This window comes from Gorilla gorilla, chromosome 8 (assembly GCF_029281585.2).
Source record: "Gorilla gorilla gorilla isolate KB3781 chromosome 8, NHGRI_mGorGor1-v2.1_pri, whole genome shotgun sequence".
In the NCBI taxonomy this organism is placed as follows: domain Eukaryota; kingdom Metazoa; phylum Chordata; class Mammalia; order Primates; family Hominidae; genus Gorilla; species Gorilla gorilla.
Genome location: NC_073232.2, coordinates 141,357,501 through 141,382,590, shown reverse-complemented (window position 1 = coordinate 141,382,590; position 25,090 = coordinate 141,357,501).

Genomic DNA, 25,090 nt, shown 5'->3' with positions numbered 1-25,090 from the left:
TGCAGAGGAACTCCCATTTATAAAACCATCAGATCTCATGAGACTTATTCACCATCACGAGAACAGCATGGGAAACACAGGCCCCCATGATTCAGTTACCTCCCACTGGGTCCCTCCCATGACAAGTGGGGATTATTGCAATTCAAGATGAGATTTGGGTGGGGACACAGTCAAACCATATCAGAACAGAAAGGGGAGATGGAAAAATCTAGTATCAGAATGCCCTGCAAGACATAGGAGCGAGAACTAAACCTACCGTGTGTTCAGTCTGGAGGCGCAACTCTCCTCGATGTGAGGTGGATTGCTGGAGTCCTTCTGAGAGGTGATAGCTTGCTGGCAGTCCTCACAGCCCTCGCCTGCTCTTGGCGCCTCCTGTGCCTGGGCTCCCACTTTGGCGGCACTGGAGGAGACCTTCAGCCCACCACTGCACTGTGGGAGCTCCTTTCTGGGCTGGCCAAGGCCAGAGCTGGCTCCCTCAGCTTGCAGGGAGGCGTGGAGGGAGTGGCGCGAGCGGGAACCGGGGCTGCGCGCGGTGCTTGCCGGCCAGCTGGAGTTCCGGGTGGACGTGGGCTTGGCGGGCCCCACACTCGGAGCAGACGGCCAGCCCTGCTGTCCCCGGGCAATGAGGGGCTTAGCACCTGGGCTAGCGGCTGCGGTGGGTGTACTGGGTCCCCCAGCAGTGCCGGCCCACCGGCGCTGCGCTCGATTTCTCACTGGGCCTTAGCTGCCTTCCTGCGGGGCAGGGCTCGGGACCTGCAGCCCACCATGCCTGAGCCTCCCACCCCCTCCATGGGCTCCTGTGCGGCCCGAGCCTCCCCGACGAGTGCCACCCCCTGCTCCAGGGCGCCCAGTCCCATCGACCACCCAAGGGCTGAGGAGTGCGGGTGCACGGCGCGGGACTGGCAGGCAGCTCCACCTGCAGCCCAGGTGCGGGATTCACTGGGTGAAGCCAGCTGGGCTCCTGAGTCTGGTGGGGACGTGGAGAACCTTTATGTCTAGCTCAGGGATTGTAAATACACCAATCGGCACTCTGTATCTAGCTCAAGGTTTGTAAACACACCAATCAGCACCCTGTGTCTAGCTCAGGGTTTGTGAGCGCACCAGTACACACTCTGTATCTAGCTACTCTGGTGGGGCCTTGGAGAACCTTTATGTCTAGCTCAGGGATTGTAAGTACACCAATCAGCACCCTGTGTCTAGCTTAGTGTCTGCGAATGCACCAATCGACACTCTGTATCTAGCTACTTTGGTGGGGCCTTGGAGAACCTTTGTGTGGACACTCTGTATCTAGCTAATCTGGTGGGGACGTGGAGAACCTTTGTGTCTAGCTCAGGGATTGTAAACACGCCAATCAGCACCCTGTGTCTAGCTCAGGGTTTGTGAATGCACCAATTGACACTCTGTATCTAGCTACTCTGGTAGGGCCTTGGAGAACCTTTGTGTCAACACTGTATCTAACTAATCCGATGGGGACGTGGAGAACCTTTGTGTCTAGCTCAGGGATTGTAAATGCACCAATTGGCACCCTGTCAAAACAGACCACTCGGCTCTACCAATCAGCAGGACGTGGGTGGGGCCAGATAAGAGAATAAAAGCAGGCTGCCCGAGCCAGCAGTGGCAACCCACTCGTGTCCACTTCCACACTGTGGAAGCTTTGTTCTTTCGCTCTTTGCAATAAATCTTGCTACTGCTCACTCTTTGGGTCCACGCTGCTTTTATGAGCTGTAACGCTCACCGTGAAGGTCTGCAACTTCACTCCTGAGCCAGCGAGACCACGAGCCCACCGGGAGGAACGAACAACTCCAGCCGCGCCACCATAAGAGCTGTAACACTCACCGCGAAAGTCTGCAGCTTCACTCCTGAGCCAGCGAGACCACGAACCCACCAGAAGGAAGAAACTTCGAACACATCTGAACATCAGAAGGAACAAACTCCAGACGCGCCACCTTGAGAGCTGTAACACTCACCGCGAGGGTCCGCGGCTTCATTCTTGAAGTCAGTGAGACCAAGAACCCACCAATTCCGGACACACTTCCAGGAGCCCCTACCAGCAGATCCTGCCTAAGTGCTCCCCGCTGGGCTCCTCAGTGGGCTGGAGTGCATGAAGTGAGGGTCTGCAGCCTGGGGAGACTTTCCTGGCTTTATCACTGGGCTTGGGGTGAAGGAAAAAGAAAAGGGGACTGCACCCTCGGGATAGAGTGGCCTCGGTGCTCCCACCACAAGTCAACGCTAAGCACCCCCAACCACAAGTGTCTGGACTGATTTGCCTTGCCTTTGGGTAATGAAGCCCATTTCTGCATCCCTCCTCTCTGCCTGGTTTCACAGAATTGCTCTGTTTTCCAACTGTTTTGCAAATGCATGAAAATGCCTAGAAATTGTAGTCACCATGTGAGTCCTTTTAATACAACTGAAAAGTAGGAAGGGATGTTTTTATTTCAAACAAATGGCATTGAGGCACAATATGTTACATTAAGAAAGGCTAATTTTGTATTATTAAATATAATCAGAAACACAACGTGAGGCTCATCGTGTTGACATGGTGTGCCAGGTATCTCAACACCACTCAGCAGGCTGCCTTGTTTGCACACTGCTTAAACTTCCTCATCGATGAGTCTTTGCATGATAACCAGAATATTAAAAATACATTAAAAGTGGCCTCATGCTTCTGAGCAAATGCAAGCATGGGTTACTGGGAGATGGCACCCCTCAGCCAGAACTGCAGGCTCCAAAGGCACGGCAGCCACTCAGAGGCTTCTTGGATAGGATCTTGGTGGAGTTGCCTCACAGAGGACGGGACACACTCTCTGATCCCGACAGCTGTTTCTTTGGTGGCAAAGCTGTAACTGCCTGTTGCTGACTCCCTGCCACCCTGCCCCCAAGCATGTCCTCAATATTCCCCCTATCCCTACACCACTCTGGATGGTTCTGGAAGGTTCCTAAGAAGATTGGGGTAGGTAGCTACACAGGTAGTATTTTCTGGATGTGGGATTTGCACTGATTTTCTACAAAAAGCAGGTATCTTGGGGGAAAGGAGAGCAAACCAACAGACAGATAATGTTTTGCTCCCAAAATAGGCCTCATAATCCTCGGTTACCCTTGCTGTTCTCTAAATAATAAGAGAGGCTTTGAGCTCTTTGTAAAAGCAGGTGTGATGGTCACCTACCTGGACCACAGGCGATGCCCAGCCCTCCTCCTGTGAGATGTCAGTCCCATGATTAGGTTACATTATTTGCTAAAGGTGAAGGGGTTCTGCAGATGGAATCCAGGTTTCTAATCAGCTTGATGTTGAATTAATTAAGGGTGATTTTCCTGAGTGGGCCTGAGTAAATCAGGTGAAATTCCTTAAAAGAGGACTGGGCCCTCTCTGCTGGCTTTGAGGAAGTGAACAGCCAGTGAGCTGGTGGCAGGGAACCATGGGAGCCTGTAGGTGCTTAGCGTGGTCCCCATTGACAGACAGCAAGAAAGTAGGCACTGTAGTCCTACAATCACAAGGAACTGAATTCTGCCAACAGCCCCATGAGCTTGGAAGGGGACCCACTCGGAAGAGTGCAGCTCCACTGCCAATCTCTTTATTGCAGCCTGTGAACCTGAGAACAGGACCAGCTAAGCCACGGCCACTCTTGGTGGTGAAATGATGAATGTGTGTTGTTTTAAGTGGCTACATTTGTGGTGACTTCTTAGTGAGCAATGGAACACTAGCGCACGTAGGAAAGAGTGGATATTTCCGTGCTTAGGAAATCTGTCTGTGCATTTCCAGGGTGACTATTCTGCCGGACCTGGAGGGGTGTGTAGCTCTGTGGATTTAATCACCTAGGAGGGACCAGGAAGAGTCAAACGGCCCTGAGTGCATACCTTCCAGGGCCAGTGAAGTGACCAGCCTCTGAGAAGCTCACGAGAGGTACAATGCAAACCAAAGGTGACTTGAGCTGAATAAGGTTCCAGTGTCTCCTCAGAAGTGGTTCTGGTGAAACTGTCACTGGCAAAAACGTGCCATTTTAAAACCCCATTGTCTTGACTGTACACTGTGATTCATCATGACCACATTTTTTTCTGCCAAAACAAAGAACAAATGTAACCTTTACAAGGTAAAATTGGTCTTCTTCATTTCAACCAAGTCCGGGGCCTCACAGTCTCTACATTTATAATAAGATCTTAGTTTTCAAACTAAAGCTGTTTATTGGTGGCCTACTTTTTTCAGCGTATTATAGTCGCATGTCAATAAATTGAAGAATATTTCAGTTTGTTAGATTTCCCCAAGCATTCCGGAGAAATCCTTAGACGATTTGCCATATAAACTCAGTTAATTGCCTTATATAGTAGAGCTACTGCAACTATTTAGATATATCATATGACAGATATTCCTAAAGTACCAGAAAGACACATTTGTCAATACGGTGATGTATAAGATAATTATTTTTATTATGTGAATTTCTGAGTTGAAATCAAGATAATCTCCGTCGTACTAATGACTGGCATGGCCTTAACTAGTTGTCAAGAAATAAGAAGAAAAGGCTCTCTGGATTATTTTCTGATTCTTCTCAGTTCTTCCTCATGTCTGGAATATAAATCTCAGGGCACCATAAAATTGAATAAAAAAACCGTAGGTTTAAATTATTTTTTATTTTAAGTCAGGAGCATAATATAAAAAGATCATCAAAAACAATGAGAAGGAATAATTGTTAATTTCTACAGTACCTTGAAACAGAAGCCCAAGAGAATAAATGGAATAAGGATACTATTAAAATTTCCTCTTTTATTATATCTTCTCTGCCAGAGTAATTGTTGCTGTGTCCAATATATGCAGGGGACAATTTACTAGCTGTTTTCTATTAGTTTTTAACATTAACATATACAGAAATAAAATGAATAGCAAGCTTTCTTTGCTTAATTAAATGACTGACAAGGCATAGGTGTTGCTGGACTGCTCTTCCACATAATATCTAAAAGCTAGGTGAGCCAAATGGAAGTAGCATAAGCAATGCAAACTTCCTCTTTTATTAAGTGAATATTGATGCAATATTATAGATTATTTTCAGGCTACCAGATAGAAAGGGACACGTGATCCTTTTTTCTCGAGAATTATATATTAGTATTCAGGAAGAAAAAAATCCTAATATATCATTTATGCACAGGTTGGAGGTTTTCATGGATTCCTTCCTCTGTGAAGTCCTTGCTCTTCACAGACACTCTTCAGTGTGGATTTTTCTAGTGGTGAGAAGGCACAGGTGACAAGATACAGGAAATTATGGAGGACACACAAGCTTGTCCCAAACATCAGAATTCCTACATGATTTTTATTTTTTTTAATTTTTATTTATTTATTTTTTTTACTTTTTTAAAAATGTAATTTAATTTTATTATTATTATACTTTAAGTTTTAGGGTACATGTGCACAATATGCAGGTTAGTTACATATGTATACATGTGCCATGTTGGTGTGCTGCACCCACTAACTCGTCATTTAGCATTAGGTATATCTCCAAATGCTATCCCTCCCCTCTCCCCCCACTCCACAACAGTCCCCGGAGTGTGATGTTCCCCTTCCTGTGTCCAAGTGTTCTCATTGTTCAATTCCCACCTATGAGTGAGAACATGCGGTGTTTGGTTTTTCTTCCTTGTGATAGTTTGCTGAGAATGATGGTTTCCAGTTTCATCCATGTCCCTACAAAGGACATGAACTCATCGTTTTTTAAATTGACTTCAGTAGGACCTCAAGATGTGTTCAGGACTGAGTCAGCTCAGTATGCCATGTCAACAAGGTGTGATCAATGCTAACCCCAAATCAAACGGATGACGGTGTAAGGACAGTGTATTCTTTTTCTGAGAATAGGCTACATAGTGGATATCGTGCTATTCTCTCTCTTCTCTCTCTGCTGCTGTCTGTCTGCCTACATCTATGCATACACGTGTGTACATATATATACACACCACGAATATCATTGTTTAACCCAAGAGCAGCTCTTTGAGGTGGGCACTAGTATCATCCCCATTTTACAGATGAGGAAACAGAGGCACGGAGGTGTGAGGCCAATAAATGCATCCAGGTGTGCTGAACTCAGCATTTAGAGAGCAGCACCTGGATGAAGCGGCTGACCAGACTACTCACTCAGCAGGTTCTTAGTGAGCCCCATTCTACACCAAGCACTATGCAGAGCATGGGGACATAGCATGAACACCATAGACACAGTCCATGCCTAGTGGACTCATTCTAGGTTAGTCTTAAGTATCTGCTACCTAGGGTGATATGACCAACACCACCACCCCAGCCAAACTCAGCAAATTAGTTACATCTCAGGAAGTTTAATTAGGTATCACAGGAAAATACCTGACTGCCTTACGACTCTGTTTGGGATAGCCCTGAGACTTGGTGAGCCAGCCTTCTCTAGTTTTAATGAGGACATGGCATGCTTGAGTGAGCCTTGGTGGTGGTGGTGGGGGTGCTGTGTGTGTGTTGGGGCTAGTTAACTATTTGTTTCTTACTCTATTTATCCAAAGTATACACAGTCCCTCTAGGCATTTCTTGGTTTTCTGACTTGGAAATCAAAAAGGCTCGAATAAAATGTAAAGTGTGTCTATAGTTAAGTTGACCCATGTTTGCTTTATCATCTAATTCAGTAAAGCCCTTCCCCATGTAGATATTAGATGTTTTAGCAACAAGGGTGAACTCAGTGGACAGAGGCTTCAATTTTTCTGATTTGGAAATCAAAAAGGCTCAAATAAATTGTAAACCATGCCTATAGGTAAGTTGATCCATGTTTGATTTATTATCTAATTCAGTAAAGCCCTTCCTCATGTAGATATTAGATGTTTTAGCAACAAGGGTGAACTCAATGGACAGAGGCTTCAATTTTTATGACTCTGAAAATCAGGGACCTCCAGAAAGAAGCCATTCAGGCTGGGGGATCCCTGGGCCATCTCCAGCTTCACATTTCTTTGATGCTCCCAGTGGTATTTTCTGCATTAGCCATGATTTCTTCCCAACTGCCTTATGGTAGTGCCTGGGCAGCCCCCATCGAAGTGCAGACGCTGAAAGGTTTACAATGGCTGTATATAGTGCCACCAGTGATGTGTGAACTCCTCAAAAGAACGTCCTGGCTGCAAAGATATAGTAATTCACATTTCCAATATTGCTAATAAAATTTAACAAATGGAAAACCAAAATGTCAAACAAGCAATAACACTGATGGTAATTTCTCTTAGGCCAAGTAAAGAAAATCATAGTGACTCTAATTGGTTAGAATAGTGAGAAAAGAGAGAAAGAAACCACCATGAGTTACAGTGACTCAACTAAAGTGAGAGTGAGTATAGTTTTATTAAAAGTAGGTGGTAATGATGCAACATGCCTAGAAGAGGAGATATTTCAGAATGGTGTAATTGACTTGAGTTAATTATGAGGGTGATGAATGGTGTTCCGACTATGTAAATGAGCTGTGCCTGAGACTCCAGACCCACGAACATGCAGCTGTGTTCTAGTGGACCACCGCATCGTATTTCATGAAGTTCAAGTTGTGAGGGAAGAGGACTAATATTTATGGAGTGCAAAGCACTGTGGAACTTTGTGGGAAACCACATATATTCAACATGTCAAAAAACATCTTAATGTTTCCTCCTGCAACCCAGAGACTGAAGCCTCCCACATCTGAAGCTGTCATTAACCCATTTTCCAGATTGAAAGAAAGCTCTGGTAAATCCACCGATGCTGTTCTGTGCCCTAGAATGTCCCTTCTAGATTTTTAGTGTGTTCTTCTGCCTTACCAGGAGTAACTGTTGATCATCATTTGGGTAATCTCACTGAATAATCCTCTTGTGGTTTGCTGCAATTGAATTTGATGCTGCTTATGTATCGCTTGTTGGTGATTTTTCCCTTAAAGCCTTCAGCCCCACCGAGGGCCACCATCCACACAGAAGAAATTGCAACATTTTGTAAAAAGGGAAGTATCATTTAGATTGCAAGAACGTAATGCTAAAAGAACAGGACAGCACTTGGAATACGCTGGTTCAGGTGTCTGCAAACGTGTAGAGGCCGTGTGGTGGGTTCACAAATGGCTGGGTCGGAGGCTGCAGGCTCCCTGGAGAGGGCATGGTGGGGACACAGTCTCACAGTTGTAGGCACTGATGATTTTGAAAAGGCTTTGTTGTGCTTGGTGTTACAAGCTTCAGACTCTTTTCCATTATTCTGAACTCTAGCTAGCACCAGCTCCAGGTTGGGTCACCTTTGGAATAGGTTACTGGTTCTCCAGTTTTTTGTTTATATATGTTCAAGGGGTGGCAATTAGATGACAATTCCTGGGTTTTTTTTCTTCTTGGAATTTACAATGATGTTGCTAAAAATCAAAAGACACATAAAATGGGGAACATGTCCAGATACCTACTTTGATCCATGTTTCACACAGAGTTATCACATTAAGAAAGGTTAATTCTGTATTAAATATAATCAGAAGCACAACACGGGGCTTGTCAGGCTGACATGGGGTGGCGGATACTATAATTCTGCTCAGCAGGAAGGCTTGTTATATTTTTTATATGTTGGTAGATGTCTACTTAGAATTGATCAAACCTTTGCTTCCAAAACATATATGCCAACACCTGCACTACACACCATAAACTAGACTCTCAGAAAACAATAATGATGCTTATCAGTCACTCGCCTTGAGTTTGCTTGTGAAAAACCCCCAGCTAGTGTGCTATTGGAGATCTTAAAACATAGATCTTTTTGCCGTACTGATAATTCACTCACAGCTTGAGATTGATGACTATGTGAAGTCCATAAAAGATGTTACCACTATATTTTGTTCTTATGATTTATTTTATCATGTTGTCAAGGTTTGCAGAAAACAAGAAACAAATCAATGAATGTCATGCTTAAATATTAAAGAAGGCTGTAATACATATTTTTATTCAGATGCCTTATTCAATCTTGTGGCTCAGAAAAGAGTAGTGGCAACCAAGCTTTTATTTGAATTACTTTTGGAAAAATTAATTTAGGAGGACTGTTGAATTGTGAATGGCAAAAGACAGCTAACCTTATTTGCTTAAATAGGAATAGATGGTTGCTGGACTCCTTGGAAAAGCAGTTCTAACAAACCACAGGGAAGGGAATGGATTTTAAAGCATCAAGAACTTTGGGGTTGGAGTGTGCTTAACAAGTTCAAGCCCATGCGTGGATAGAAAGGTATTTGGAGAGAAGCAAAAGGATAAGACTTTGCTTCAGGGATGGGGGATGGGTGCTGTGTGCTTTGCTTTTGAAACGAATCATTTCCTTCATCATTATATGAAATCGAGATCACCATCTATTCCTAGGGCAGACACTGTCTGTGAGTGTGGCCTATTCCAGAACTGTTGGCCTTTCCCCCACCTCATTAGATAGCCAGCAGAGAAGAACAGCTCAATCTTGATTTTCTTTCTGAATTTGACTGGCTTCCTGAAAAAGGGATCTACCTGTGCCAACGTTGTCAACGCCACATCGAAACGACCCAGACAGCTGGAGACTGCACATTTCCAGGACATGAAAAAATATACTCTGAGCTTCAGGGCTTTTGTTTTTCTTTTCTGAAACAAGATGAGGGAAAAAAAAAAATTAAAAACATCGATGTCAAAACCAAAGCTCCCAGGTCGTGTCCTGTCTTGTCCCAGCCTCAGTAAAATTCAGCCTAATCTCTTTCTCAAAACTCAGCCTGTGTGCTTCGAGGTCCTACATGCCTTTGGATTATCAAAGAAAAAGTAATTAGGTTCAGCATCATTTCGTTGTTAAGTGTATTTTATTGTATTTTATTATATTCTTGTTTCGTGAAAATTGGTAATCAACACATGGTATATATGCTGATTCCAAATTAACATGAATATTCAATTAACCACAAGACCCCACTCTTTGACCATTCTGAATAAACTAGAGTTTATTTGAATTTAGAAAACAGATAAATTAGGAGGTGATCATTTGCATTACAATAGCACTCTTCATTCTAAGGGAGGATTCCTTGTGGGATTCTTTTAAATAGAAACCTCTCAAAGTACTTTGAAAAATATAATTTGATTTTTAAAAATTCTTTTCTCATGTAGTTTCTCAGGACTATGCCTATTGTGTGAAATAAGAGGCATCTCGATTTAATTTGGTCATGAGTGAGTCTAATTGCAAATATTTTGGACTTAAAAAAATTCAGATGGAGTCACATGAAATGCATACCCAGACATCAAACTTAAGTTCTGTTTCATTACCATTGTCTTTCCATCGTCATCAGCCCGAATGCAAATTCCAATTTTGTGGGTTCCCCATTTAACTTGTCCTCACTGTGCCTGGAACTGAACAAGAGGAGATTATCTGAGGGGCAAATGAGATAGATGCCTCCATGCCCAATGGCGACTAGGTTATTCTTGCCTTCCCTTTAGTATACCAGGGATGGAAACATAAGGACAGGGCCTGGGGCTCACAGCAGCCGCCCCTGGAGCCTCCAGGATTACTCAAGCAGTTTTGGTGGGAGAAGATCCAGTTGCAATCCCACAAAACTATTATTTGTTACATTCAGCAAGCTCTCCGTGTGTATGTGTGTGTGTGTGTGTGTGTGTGTGTGTGTGTGTGTGTGTGTGTGTGTCTGTGTGTACAGTCGCTGGCATGGCTGCTCTGGTGCTTAAGACCACAAAGAACATGCCAGGCGCTGTGGCTCATGCCTGTAATCCCAGCACTATGGGAGGCTGAGGTGGGCAGATCACCTGAGGTCAGGAGTTCGAGACCAGCCTGGCCAACATCATGAAACCCCATCTCTACTAAAAATACAAAAATTAGCTGGACATGGTGGCAGACACCTGTAATCCCAGCTACTCAGGAGGCTGAGGTAGGAGAATCACTAGAATCTGGGAGATGGAGGTTGCAGTGAGCCGAGATAGCGTCACTGCACTCCAGCCTGGGTGACAGAGGGGAGACCCTGTCTCAAGAAAAAAAAAAAAAAAAAAAAAACACACACAAAGAACAGAAATGCTGAGTGATGGTGAGATTCTCAAAAGGATGGGCCTGCAAGGCTGTGGCACAGGGAAGGAAGTCTGGTGTCTTGGTGGAGAAAGCCAGTGGGTCAGGACCAGGAAGAGCTGGCTATATGTCCGCCATTCCTCCTCGCTCTCTCCTGGACCCTGGGACCACTTCCTCTGCAAGGTGTACTCCTGGGCCTGGTCTCCAAAGGGAGAGAACTCTTGCTCAGATCAAGGTAACTCTAAGATGAACTCTCTCTCCTTAGTGCAGCATTTCCTAAGCCATGTGCATAGGCCCAAAGGCAAAAATGGTCATATAGTCAAAGAAGTTTCGAAACTTTGGGGAAGCAAAGTGAACAAGGTTCTGAGAAGTCCTATCCATAGTCTTTTCAGGAAGCGTCTCTTATACAAAGTGCTTATCAAAACATACTTTGGAAAAGGCTCTCTCATTCCTTGTCTCTGGGAGGTGCGGAAGGCCATCTGATTAAACAGAGTCCTTCTGTGACAGGGAGGTTTCCTCCTCTGAATTCTTCCTGGGATGTCTGTACATGTGTCCAAAGAGCTCGTCAGCCAGATGGATGTCTTCACTGGGAGATTTAGGATGTTGTCGAGACACGTTTTAGAGTAACAGAACCTTCCTAAACCTAGACTCTGGGACACGCTGTGTTGGCGGGACTCAGAGGTTTCAGGAGAGCCTCGAAGCCACTCTCCACCCCAAGCCCACCTTCCTGTGGCCATATTTTCTAACTGTCCTTAGCTTCTCCACTCTGTCCCTTGTTCCCACGTTGCCCAGGGATGCAAGCCATCATTAGGTGACCTCGGGGAGGTTGCTCCCTGGACAGGAGAAGAAGGCCTTTACATCTTTTTTAAGCTGAAATACCAAAAGAGGCCCAGATGACTCTTGAAGCTATTGGACAGAAGCTCCAAGTCCTATTCCTCGATGGCGTGGGAGGGATCTGCATCGAATCGTATTGAGGAGTTCAGTAGAAAGGAGCACCGAGGGCTCTGCTCCCAAGTGGCTTCTTTCTAGGTCTGTGTCCTGAAGTTCTTGATGTGTGCAGTCTTTGCCCTCCCATTCAGCTTCAGCCTGTGTCCTCACCACCCAGAACCCAGACAGAGAGCAACCTCAACTCCCCCTACCCCCAGCCTGCCACATTCTGTGACTGCAGCTATGTGAGTTAGAAACTGCATTTAGATTTTACAACTAAAAAATGGGATGGACCACATTTCTTTAGGAACAATACTTGGCTACTCCCCATTAGAATGTTTTCACCAAAAGATTGTTCTGAACTTCAAAAAATTAAGCATTTATTCAGCCCCTCCAACTTCTTTTCTAATGCTTTTTAAAAATAGACAGAGGGACCTCTGAAGGGATGTCCACTCCAGTCCCCTCACTGGGAGGCCCAGGGCGAGTACATGACCTCTCACCCTGGCCATGAGGATGCTGGAGTGAAGCCTGCATTGGCCCAGCTGCCAACTCCTGCTCTGCCCATCCTGGAGCCCTACACAGCTCCTCAGGCAACAGGACCACTGCTTTAAAGAAGCCTCATTGTTCAATAATTTGGCAAAGTAGCCAGATTATCCGGGTGCCTGGGGTGTGGCAGAAAGAGCCCTGCACCAGCTGGCAGAAGGACTGGCCTTGAGACACCTGCTTGGTCCACTCTAGTGACTTTCTTGGGTAAGTCACATGTCAGGGCAAGGATGGAAAGACCCACCATACTGCACAGATTTGGGGGATGAGGAAATCATGCCTGCAGAAATACCGTATAAACCATAAAGCATCATACAAATGTAAGGTTTTATTTGTACTTCGTTCAAGGTAAACTAAGATGGAAGGAGAACCCTTAGGCAGATGGTAACGTTGGTCCATCCCCTGGCACACCATAATCCACGGAAGAGTTCATAAATCTGCCAAATGCCAAAATCAGGCTCATCCAGGAAAGGAGCAGGAAGAACTTGCTTCCTCCCGTTCTGTATCTACTGGACGCTGGAGGTGATCCTGCAGCTGCACCTGCCCAGGCACCTGTGACTCATGCTGCCTTGAGGTCCTCATTCAGAGGGCCTCTACCTAGAGGGCATTGCTGTGCCCGGCCCCTTGTCCCTCCTCACACCAGGTCTGTGCAGGGGCGTGAACACACCCAGCCCTGGGAGCCATGACTTGGTCATCGCGGCTTTCTGTGACTCTAGGAATCACCTGGAATTCACTCTATACTTTATGAAAACAGTGGTCCCCAGGAGGCATGCCCACAGTGGTGGAGTGGTACAACCTGTGAGCAAGAGTCCGAATTCCTCTGCAGACTGGACCGACGTTGAGGCTCCTCACAGAAGCACACACACAGGCCGAAGAGGTGAGTAGAACGCCCTTGGTCCAGGCTTCCCTTCTTCTAATTATCTGCTTAATGGCAGGTGTGGAAGATCAGCTGCAAATGACTTTGAGTGGCCTCTCAATAAACCAGAGGTCCGTAAGAAGATGTAGTGCCAGGCTGTGCTTGAGTGAAGCGGGCGGGTGGCCAGAGATGTGCAGGTGCTGACATGAGGCCCTCTCCCCTGGGACAGGTTCCTGTGGCCAAGCCCCCCAGATGCGGTAGCAGGGAGGCTACTGGACCCCGTGTGAATTCCTGGGAGCGGGGGCACACCCCCTGTCATTGCAGAAATGACACTGGAGCTGTCCTGCCCAGCACTAGACTGCAGCTCTGGCCTTTTGAAAGGTTCCAGCCTCAAGAACTCTCGTCATGTAAATTTCTGATGGCTTCTCAGTAGCTTTGGAAGATCTTCATTTCCTTTTGCTGAGTGTGCCATTCTTAAGATGGGGACATTTCTTGAAGGGGGCAGCCGAAGGCCACCTGGAAGCTCACTCCATATTTGAAATGGTGCTTCTTGAAGTTTCATTAGGCTGTCCTCCAATCTCCTTTCCAAAGGGACCTTGTGACCTTCCTCAAGGTGTGCCTGGAAGAAAAAACACCACTGGAAGTTTAGGCTTGACACAATGCTGTACAAACGAAGCAAGAGAGGTCAAGCAGCAGGGGTGCCGTAAGCGGCCTGGCCACAGCACCCACAGCAGGTGCAGCCCTGCCGACTGAGATTTCCTGCCAGCAACCACATGGCTTGTCCTCCCTGAGCCTTGCCAGCCGGTCAGCGTACAGCTGTGAGCCACGGCACACACAAGTGTCCTGAGAGGTGAGGGATCCCACTTCTAGCCATCTGGCCTCTGCTTGGCTGGGTCTCTCATGCTATGGTTGCCATGGGTCTGGGTGGGAGTCAGCCCTGGATTTCTCTTTTTAAGCAAGAGAGACGATATGTGATTCTTAGAGGCTGGGATCAGGGGCACAGGTCCCACTGGCAACTCCTGTCTAAATGAAGGAGGCAGATAGAGAGGAAAACGTGCCAGGGGTTAGGTACCCGGGGCTCTCTCTGCATAGTGCACATGGTCACATTTCCAAGCTTCTACATCATTCCAGGGATTTTCCGAGTAGGAGTTTGAGACCAAATTAATTTAAGGCTTGCAGTTCTCTATAGTTGACATTTAGGCCGAGGACGAGCTATTGTCTTCTGAAACCATCAAAGCGACACTTTGTTGCTGTCACGCTGATCCTGGCCAGCTTCTTTAGAAGAAAGCTGCCCTCCCTTTCTACACCCCCTCACCACTTCCTATTGGCACCTGGAGGCCTGTCTGTGCATGATTATTTAAGGCTGACCACTAAGAGTTTCAAAATGCCTCCTCCCTCCCTGCTGCCACAGGGCAGCAGCCAGGGGGCTGCTTTGTGCCAGGCCTCCTGCCCAGGCTGCCAGCACCAGGGCCTTGAGCTCAAGTGGGGCGTCTGCTCACAGCACCTCTTCTTTCCCAGCTGCACTGCATGAACCCAGACCTCTGGGTTGGGTCGCCGAGCTTCCTACCCAGGCACTTCCAGGACCCTGCGTCCCGTGGTGTTTCTCCAGAAACACTCATGCATATCCCGAAGCCTCACGAGAATGCAAGCACAGGGACAATGCACACACATGAGAGTGCACAGAGACACACACGCATGCACATACCACACATGCATGTGCACACACATCCATGTGGACTGTACAAGTGCACACATGCCACACACATACACATACAAGTGCACACAGCCACAGGCACACACAACCACATGTGCACGGCCTGTGTGTACATGTGTGCACATATCGATGCACATAGCTACACGTGCATGTGTATGCATAGACCTCACACACATGTGCACAATGCACGTGACTGCATAGAATGCAAGTGTGCACACGTCACATACATACATGTGTGCCACATGTGTGCCGATGACCACACATGCACGCAGTCACACATTCACGTGTAAACACAACACACATGTGCACACACCACACATGAGCACCATGCCCAGTGCCCACACTCCTGTTTCTGCCTAGCGAGCCATTTGGCTCTCTGTGCAGCAGTTCCTGAGTGTGAGGTGCTGAACAACTCTGTATGCATAAGCATTCCTTCTAGCAATGTACCAGATAATTGCTTCTATTACTAAAAAATAATTCTGAATGCCAGCTGCTGAGAGGAATAAACATGAAGGTGCTTCTAAGCTGCAGTTTCAGTCCATGTCGTGGTGTTAACGTCTGTGCAAATTATTTTCAGGTTTTTCCTGGATGAAATTGGCATAGAATATATGGGCCTTTCTCTGAAAATCTGACCTGAGTATTGTCCTCTCCTCTCCTCTCCTCTCCTGTGCTTGGAGTTATAGCAAAATGGACGCTGCATCCTTCCCAGCTGTTTCACAGGCAGATGTAACAGTTGATACAAGAAGATTAAAAAAAAATAGTCGGATGTCTACATTACAGAGAAGAGGGGGTCGAGTGAGGAGAGGCAGCACCGCAGTGTCTGGGCGATCGCATTACTGTGTCGTCATCAGTTCTGGGTACAGGTCAGTAACTGTCTCTGCTTCCCCTCCTGAGCCTTCAACCACATCCAATTAGCACTGCCCTGCCGTGACGCAGCCTGCCTCTCTTAATGAGAGCCCCGCTCCAGCGGAGCACGTGCAGTGAGAGGCTTCAGAAACAGGTGCCTTCCGCGGAGCTCGCGTGGGGCGGGCAGAGCAGGCCCTTCCGTCCAGCTCCAAACAGGCAGGCTGCAGCCTCTTGGAACCAGGACTTGGCTGGCAGGGGATCAATTAGGCCATTCCGCTGTCCATGGGCTTCCGCATGGACAGGAGGGAAAGAGTGAAACCAGGTCTCGCCTCCCAGAGTGAAGCCCTCTCCTGCCGCTGTGTTCACTGCTCGGTGCCTGAGGACTTATTAGTGGATTGCCAGTTTGAGACGCTTCCCTGGATGTTCAGGAAGGCTGAGTGCCCCGTGTTTCTCTTCATATATGCATACATATACATACACCAAATATACTAAAGTATTCTGCTCATTTGTCTGTTTTAGGAAATAATGTCTCATTTTTTATTAAAATGTGAGTGTCTCAAAGGCAGGTGCTGTCTTGCTCCACATTTCCATACCCGAGGCCTATGGCTCCATGGCTGCCATTTGTCCATTCTTTCCCTCATCCAGTGGTTTTTGCAGGAGCACCTACTCTGTGCTGGAGAACCTAGTCATACTGGGGTGTACAGAGAACCTAGCAGTACTTGGGATATGCAGTGGTGAGCAAAACACAGTCCATGACCTCACAGGGATTGCAGAGCAGGGCGGGAGAGTGGGTCAGCAGGGATCAAACCGCCTCAGGGCTGCCTGGGTATTTCATTGCAAACTATGATACCGGGGGCGTGGTCTGCACAAGTACACAGCTTGGGGACTTGGCCTGTTCCAGGAGACTCAGGATTTTCCTCCAGGAAGCGAGATTTCAGGGATGCTCCTGAGGGAGCAGGATATTCTGCTGCTATGGGGGTTTGGGGGGAAGGATTGGGAACACGTCCCAGGCAGAGTCTAATTCTGCCAAGGCGGAGTGGTCCTTGTGTCACTGTGTGAAGGTGGCCTGTTTCCCTGGAACGTTTCACAGAGCTTTGTCACCAGTGAGTGCAGGGGAAGGGGACGCTGAGGTCACTTGAGCTCGTGGCTGCCTCATTGGCCTTTCTTTCTGTAACTGATGGAACTAGTTGCTTTTCACCTCCTTCCTGGCAGAGGCCTGGGGTTCTGTTCCTGCTGGGTGGCACAGGGGAGGGGCATGGGGGCTGCTTTTAAAAATGGTTTAATTGTTGTGGCTTCCACATTGAGCACTGCGTCCCTTTTCCTCATAAGGCAGAGACACTATCCACGGAACCAGGATTTGACTGGCAGCGCCTCCCTTTTCTGTAGAAAGAGGCCTGACCATGGTCCTGTGCTGGGGCCTTGCTGATGGGAAGTGGATGGGCAATCGCGGAGTTAGACACCCTCGGGAGGGGACGGCGGGTGGGGTCCTCTCCCTGGAGCCCTTTGTCTGCTGTATCTTCCCTCCTTCCCTCCTAGCCTGTCTCTCCTGGCTCCCTTTCCCCCGAATGTGGTACCCTAGTGCGCCTCTCAGGATACAATTCCAAGCAAGCCACTCTCAGGATGAAACCATCTATGGCTCCCTAGGGCCTATAGCATAAAGCCTGCACTCAGCCTCACACAGAAAACCCTTCACATGTGGCTCCACACCCCTTTTTCCGACTCCTCTCCAGCAGCTCCTTAGCCCCATCATTCTGGGTTTCCACCCAGGGTGGCCCTAAAACATTCATCCACATCCCAGCCCTGGAACCTGGGAAAGTCACCTCATTTGGAAGAAGGGTCTTTGTAAATATGATTAAGTTAAGGATCTTTGGATGAGATCATCTTGGATTATCTGGCTGGGCCCTAAATCCAAGGGTCAATGTCCTAAAAGAGACACACACAGAGAACCAAAGGTGGTGGAAAGATGTAGGCAGAGACTGGAGGGATGCAGATGTGAGCGCAGGAGTACCTGCAGCCGTGGAAGCTGGAAGAGGCAAAGAAATACTCCCCAAGAGGCTTTGGAGGGAGTGGGGCCCTGCTGACACTTGGTTTTAGACTTCTGGCCTCTAAAACTGGGAGACGACATTTCAGTTGTTTTAAGCCACCAGGCTTGTCCTCTTTCCTGACAGCAGCCATGAAGCACTAACACCCCCACCAGCCTCCACATTTCTGCACCTTCCCACGCCTCCCCTCCTCTGTGTCAGTGCGTGAGCTGTTCCCCTGGCTGAGGACATGCACGCAGCTTTCTACAGCCACCGAAGTCCTTTTCACTCCTCAATATGGCAGGATTACAATGTCACTCCACGCCGCACCAGGGTACTGGTTGGGCGACTTTTTGTTTTCCCTCAGAGAGAAAGGCCTATCTCTGAGGCATCTCTTCTCTCCCTATGTATGATGAAATGTCCAGGAAGTGGTAGGAATACTGCAAGTATTTGCTGAATAATAAACAATTAAACTAGCCACCATGGGTTCCACTATAGCAGAACAGGGAAAAAGGAAGGGGGACACGATTGATAGTGGATCATATTCGTGCACTGCTGTCCTTCCAAGAAGCTCTGAATTCCAGCCTACCATTTAATTCAACACACAGTGCATAGCTTTAGCCACACTCCAGCTGCTAACCTGGTCACCAAGGACTCAGAGATGGAAATAAGAGTTTTTTTCTCTCTCAAGAAACTTGGAGCCCAGACCAGAGACTGATAAGCAAATGTAACTATCATTAGCACCAATCACTGAGTTTATTCGTGTGTCAGGCACTGTGTGACCTGCTTTACATAATTTAATTAGGGTTGCTGGGTTTAGAAAATGAAAACACAGGATGCATAGTTGTATTTAAATGTTAGATACATAAAAAATTTTGGGCCGGGTGCAGTGGCTCACGCCTGTAATCCCAACACTTTGGGAGGCTGAGGCGGGCAGATCACGAGGTCAGGAGATCGAGACCATCCTGGCTAACACGGTGAAACCCCGTCTCTACTAAAAAAATACAAAAAATTAGCTGGGCATGGTGGCGGGTGCCTGTGGTCCCAGCTACTCGGGAGGCTGAGGCAGGAGAATGGCCTGAACCTGGGAAGCAGAGCTTGCAGTGAGCCTAGATTGCGTCACTGCACTCCAGCCTGGGCAACAGAGCGAGAATTCATCTCAAAAAAAAAAAAAAAAAATTGGTGTAAGTATGCCCCATGCAGTATTTGGGATATACTTACACTGAAAGTCTATCCACTGTGTATCTGAAAGCATATTTTGAACTGGGCACCCGGTATTTTTCTGGCGGCCCTGATTTAGCCATCACAGCAGTTCTACAAAGTAGGTTGTAATAGGATCTCCAGGTTACAGATAAGAAAACAAAGCATGAAGAGGTCTGTGTCATTTCACTTTGGCATCAAATGAATAAGCATTTCGTCCAGAAGGTGGTTATAATGGACTTACATCAGCATAATCCTGATGTCCAAAGAGCAGCTGGGAGTTTCTCAGGATGCACGGGACAGAATGTGCTGGTTAGAAGCTCTGGGAGCCTCTGCTTTTTGGTAGAAGTGGGGAGGATTTTCTGCAGGGGAGCTGGGAGTGAGGACGGTGAACTTGGTGGGTAGGGTTATACAGTTTGAGGGATGGACCTACCAGTTGTAGATAGAGTGTGGAATCTGTGAGCTGAAAGGAGCCCGAGGAAGTATCAAATCCAGAGTTTTCCTAAATGTGCTCTGTGGACCGATCTTTAGAGAAGTCCGTTGAAAGAGTGGGTCTCGTGATCTCATGGTGTTGTGGGCTAATCTTGGCGACCCCTGGTCACATCAGCATATGAATGCTCAACTAGCCTTGCAGAAAGGAGCACTTGGGCTGTGTTAGTGCAGTGCATTGAGAATGTTCTTTAGCACCAAAGCTTTTGATATTCTTTACATCATCTTATGGGAGGCCAGCAGCCTGTAGAACACATTTGGACAATTCTGTACCCAAACAAGAGCAAGTGAGAAGTGGCCACCTCAGATGGACAAAGGCCCTCACTTTCAGGCCCATGTATCTGGTATTATTGCACAAATCACACATAGTCTCACCCACATGTCTGTTCACCTTGCTAAATTAATCATCACATGCTTAGAGCCTAGGTCAGTGCCTGAGGGAAGTATGTTTTCTTATTTTTATTTCCAACTATTATTTTAAGTTCAGGAGTACATGTGCAGGATGTGCAGGTTGGTTACATAGGTAAACGTATACCATGGTGACTAGCTGCACAGATCATCCCAGCACCCAGGTTTTCAGCCCAGCATCCATTAGCTATTCTTCCTGATGCTCTCCCTCCTCCCCCTGCCCTCCTACAGGCCCCAGTGTGTGTCGTTTCCCACTATGTGTCCATGTGTTCTCATCATTTAGCTCCCACTTGTAAGTGAGAATGTGTGGTATTTGGTTTTCTGTTGCTGTGTTAGTTTGCTAAGGATAATGACATCCAGCTCCATCCATGTCCCTGCAAAGGACATAATCGTGTTCATTTTTATGGCTGCACAGTATTCCACAATGTATATGTACCACATTTTCTTATCCAATTTATCACTGATGGACATTGGGGTTGATTCCATGTCTTTGGAAAGTGTGTTTTCAATGAGTGTTTGAATGAAAGGATGTATGGCCCACCTGTTTATGACTCACATTCCTGGAGCCACCAGGAACCTGTGAGTGCTGGGGCAGCCCATTTCTTTCTCCACCACCATCCAGTTAGAAAGAACTCATGAAACACCATTCTGACCATGCCTGCTGGCTGGGCAGTCCACCTTACTCATGAGCTTCCTCCACTCCCTTCTCCAGTCCCAGTTCAACTCTTGGAGCTGCCACCTCTCCCCACGTGACAGTGACAGCTCTCTGGGTGTTGGGGCCAGCTACCTCTCCTCACAGGGCTGGGTACTGGGGGCAGCTACCCTCTTCACAGGGACCTCTGCACTGAGGCTGTCATGCTCATACAAGGAAGGAACTGCAAGGACCCAGGCCAGATCCATCTCCTGATGGCTGGGCAGTTGGAACTCAGGTGTGACCCATCAGTGCAGCTGACTTCAAACTTGAAAGGCTTTGGAGAGGATGGACTGGGGAGACAGGATCAGATCAGGTAGGGAGCAGGTGAGGGGATGGACAGCGAACAACCTTGAAAACAGGGTTAATTCCTGAGGCTGAAAATCATGGCTGCTGCATAGTCTCCGAAATAAGTAAGCAGCAGCCTGGACTCCAGGTCCTGATGAGGACGTGGGCCAGGGAGTTACTGCAGGGGCTCTGCTCACCAACTGGCTCGGACAGAGGGAGCCACCATTCTCTGGGAGAACCTGGACATTTTACAGACAGGGTGATGGAGACTTTACCCAGCTGGGAAGCCAGGCAGCACCAGCTTCCTGCTCCCCATCACCCAACAGGCCAAGACCTATTCATCTCCTCACATGTAGATGGCTGGGCCTAAGGCCACAGCAAGTCCCCTATCACTTGAAGCACCCTGTTTAAGGTCTAGTGCTTCTTCCTGAACAATTTCTATACGAGCAATGGCCTGACCCCTTCCTGTGGCCGGTCCCTACCTGGTGGAACTGCTCCAGGAGGTCCGGTCTGTGTCAGCCTCCTCCCCGGTAACAGCAGCCAGTGGAGGGACCTGTGACCCACCAGGGCAGGCATTGAGATGGCCCCAGTCAGGGGAGGTCCTGGCCCTGCTCTGCCTGCATCCTAGCCCTGTCTTCATGGCCAGTTGGCGTTGGTGGGACCCCATGGAAGCCAGTGGCCAGCCAGGCTCTACCCCACAGCAGCCCTGGTGAGGGCTGACTCCCTGGGCTCAGGTCACACCTGATGCTTTTTTCCAAAGAAGAACCAAGGTTTTCAGTGTTCAGGCTAGAGCTGCACCAATAATCCACGTATTTTATGCACACGGAAATTTAGCATCATGGATTGAAAGAGGACTCCAATCTGAGGGTTGGAATGACCCACAGAAACCTTTTGCAAATGTGGCCCAGAGAGGTCGAGTGACCTGCACAGGTCATGACAGCCCCAGCTGGAACGGCTCACAGCTCATGGCTCACAGCTCATGGCTCAGTTTAGTCCATGTCTGACAGAGCAAAGGGGCTGGAGCATGGGCCAGGAGGGACACCTCTGGGTTCAAATCCCAGCCCTCGATTCACCAGGTGTTCAGATTCGGCAACTCACAGAAGCATTCTAGTGTGGAGTGTGCTCGTCTGTAAAGTGGGACGATGCTGGGATGATTCTGGTGCTGCTTTCTTGGGGTTGTTTTGAGGGTCACATGAGATGATTCAGATCAGAGGCTTTGAGCAGGGTGCAGTGCATGGCAAGTGCTCAGTCGTTTGCTCTTTTTGACACTCTCTGGCATCAGGTCTATGTCCTAAGAGAAATGGTTGTCGGATGATGGGCATTGTTATTTTTGGTCTACCTTGTAATCTTTTTTTAACCTGACACCCTTCGTCTCTGGCAGCACAGAACCGTGTTGGATAATGTCTCCACTGCCCCGCCCCATGCTCATTCATAACTCACAGCTGGACCCCCGTCGTCTGCCCCTACGGCATGGTGGGAAGAGCAAGGACTGGGGCCAGATGGTGAGTTTCATTGCAGCCCTTCACCAGCTGTGTGACCGCGGGCAAGTCACACACTCTCTGTGCCTCAATCCTCATTTAAAAATGAGGATTAGAATAATAACTTCCTCACAGATTGTTATGAGGGTGGATAAAGTCGTGCAAATTATGGCCTCAGAATGTCCTTGGTACATGTTAAGCACTCTGACAGTGTTTTATAAAATCAGACATCATCAGTGTTTGCCAGGAACTGGATGGGAGGGAGAGAGAGCAAAGGGGAATTTTAGGGCCAGAAAACTCTCCTGCATGTGTTACTGTGGTGGTGGATTCATGACATTATGATTTGTCAAAATCCACAGAATATACAGCACAGACAGCAAACCCTAATGTAAACTGTGGACTTGGTTAATAATAATGAATCAGCATTGGCTCATCAATTGTAACAAATATACCAGCCAATGCAAGGTCCTCATCTTCAGGGAACCTCTGGGGGTACACGGACGGGCAGGCTGAGAGGGCATATGGTAACCCTCTGTCCCCTCTGCTTCATTGTTCTGTTACCCTAAAAGTGCTCCCCAAACAAAGCCTATTAGTTAAAAATAATGAGTTACCCACATATCACCTTGTTCCATGATTTGACCTGGGTGCTCCCCATGTGTTCTCTTAAGGTTCATGTGGTGGTGACTCTTCATTTCGTTGTGGCTCACTCTTCATTCCCTTCTTCCTTTGGTTCCAGAGCCATGCCCACCACGGCTGTCTGCTCTTTTGAGTCCCTGCCCCTGCTGGCCTTCAATTGATACTACAGGAGCAGAGCTTCTAGGCTGCACTAGAAAAATTAGAGAGGCACCCAGACTCTCTTCTACCCCCTCCCTGTTCTGTGTCCCCAAGCAGCAGCCAGCCCGCCCTGGCGGCACCTCTCTTGTGATGGGAGGACATCGTGAGTGCCTGCTCCCATGCCCGGCAGCTGCCAGCTCCGGCCTCTGGTGCCGAGGGGTCTGCCTCCTCCTCCACATCGGCTCCATGAGTCATCAGGCATTTTGCACCGTAGGCCGTATCGGGAAAGCCTACCTTGCCGAGCAGCAGAATGTGGAGTGGGGCGAACAGGGCTCACTAAGGTGTTGACTCGTGCAATGACTTCCACTTAGGCAGGTATTAATATCATGCTGCACTTGTTTTTTCTTACTTATGTGATTTCTCGCCAGCGAAATTGCACAGTCTGTCAGCTGTCAATGATAACTTTCTCTAGGCTATTTTGTTTTACATGTTTCCAAGCTTTGCACGGCATGTACGTATTACAGTTTCTGAAAACTCAGGAAAGTGCACCTGTGCTCCAAATCAGGAAAAATAAGGGACAGGAGGAATTCCTGCACCTTCAGTGTTAGAGTGAGTTTTGGGTCATTGTGTTTGTTTTATCCTTAAACATCTACAGCGTGTGTCTGTGTGTGTGTGTGTGTGTGTGTGTCCCCGGTCTGCATTCTTTGCAAAAGTTAGAACTTTCTCCATCAGTCACCTCAAAGGATGCTTCCCAGAAGATGTTAGAGCTGATCTAATGGCCCAAGCTTGATGCTGACCCAAGAAACCAAAATTCCCTTGTGTGAGAAAGGAGATGGTGGTGCTCACCAGCCCTCCTGGCTGATCCCCTTCAAGACTCTCAGGGTTTTTCTTGATGGGATTTAACAAACTGCATGTGTTCTGGTTAAATGAATACCAAATAGAGAATTGCATGATTTTGCCATAAATAAAGGAAAAAAAAAAACCCTTTAGAATCTGCTCCCTCTGAGGCCTTAAAGGGCTGCTCACCCCTACAAGCTCAAGTTAAATACTCAGACATATTGTGAACGTTGGATCCGAAATGCAAGAATTCTGCAGCATTGATAACGCCAACATGACAAGTTGTCACTTTGCCGTATGCTCCTTCACAAGACTCAACCTTAATAGCTGGGTTATTCTGGTGACTCTGGAATAATCAGGGCAACTGAACAGGCATGAATGGCAGTCACTGTAATTACTCCAGAAAGAGGACCAAAGCAAACAGAAATTCTCTCTAATTTTATATATTCCCAATAGGTGCACATGCTATGTTATTATCACTATAGAAACTACTTAGTAGTTAGCCAAAAATCAGCACTGCATCACGTGCTTGTGGTCAACACCCATGCAACTCACAGGGAAGCCCCTCCAGCTCCAACCAAGTTAAATCAGGGAGAGCTGCATGTGGACTCCAGGGGCTGGGGCCAACAGATCCCCCGACTAGGCGTGCTCTACTTCATCTATTTTTCATTGATTTTAATGGACTGAAACTCTGCATCCAACTGCCACTTTCTGGACATTAGCAGACGTAAAGATCCGGCAATGACCAGGCAGGGCTGGGAGGGAAAGTTACATGCAGCCATTGTGGGAGGCATGGGCATCTGAGATTTTTATTATTTTATTTTTTTTACTGTTAATCATCATTGTTAAAGAATCCCCAGGAAATGACTCAGATTACCATTTTTAAAAATATGGCATTTTCCAGTGGACTAACGGTCTAGCGCTAGCTTCCCAAGTAATGCAAAAACCAGAGAATCCAGGTAAAGAAGCTTTCTGGGCTCAGTGTTTCTTTCCTTTGTCTTCCTATTTCTCGATAGTATCATTGATGCTTTGGCATTTAGCAGCCCCAAGATGCTGAATGT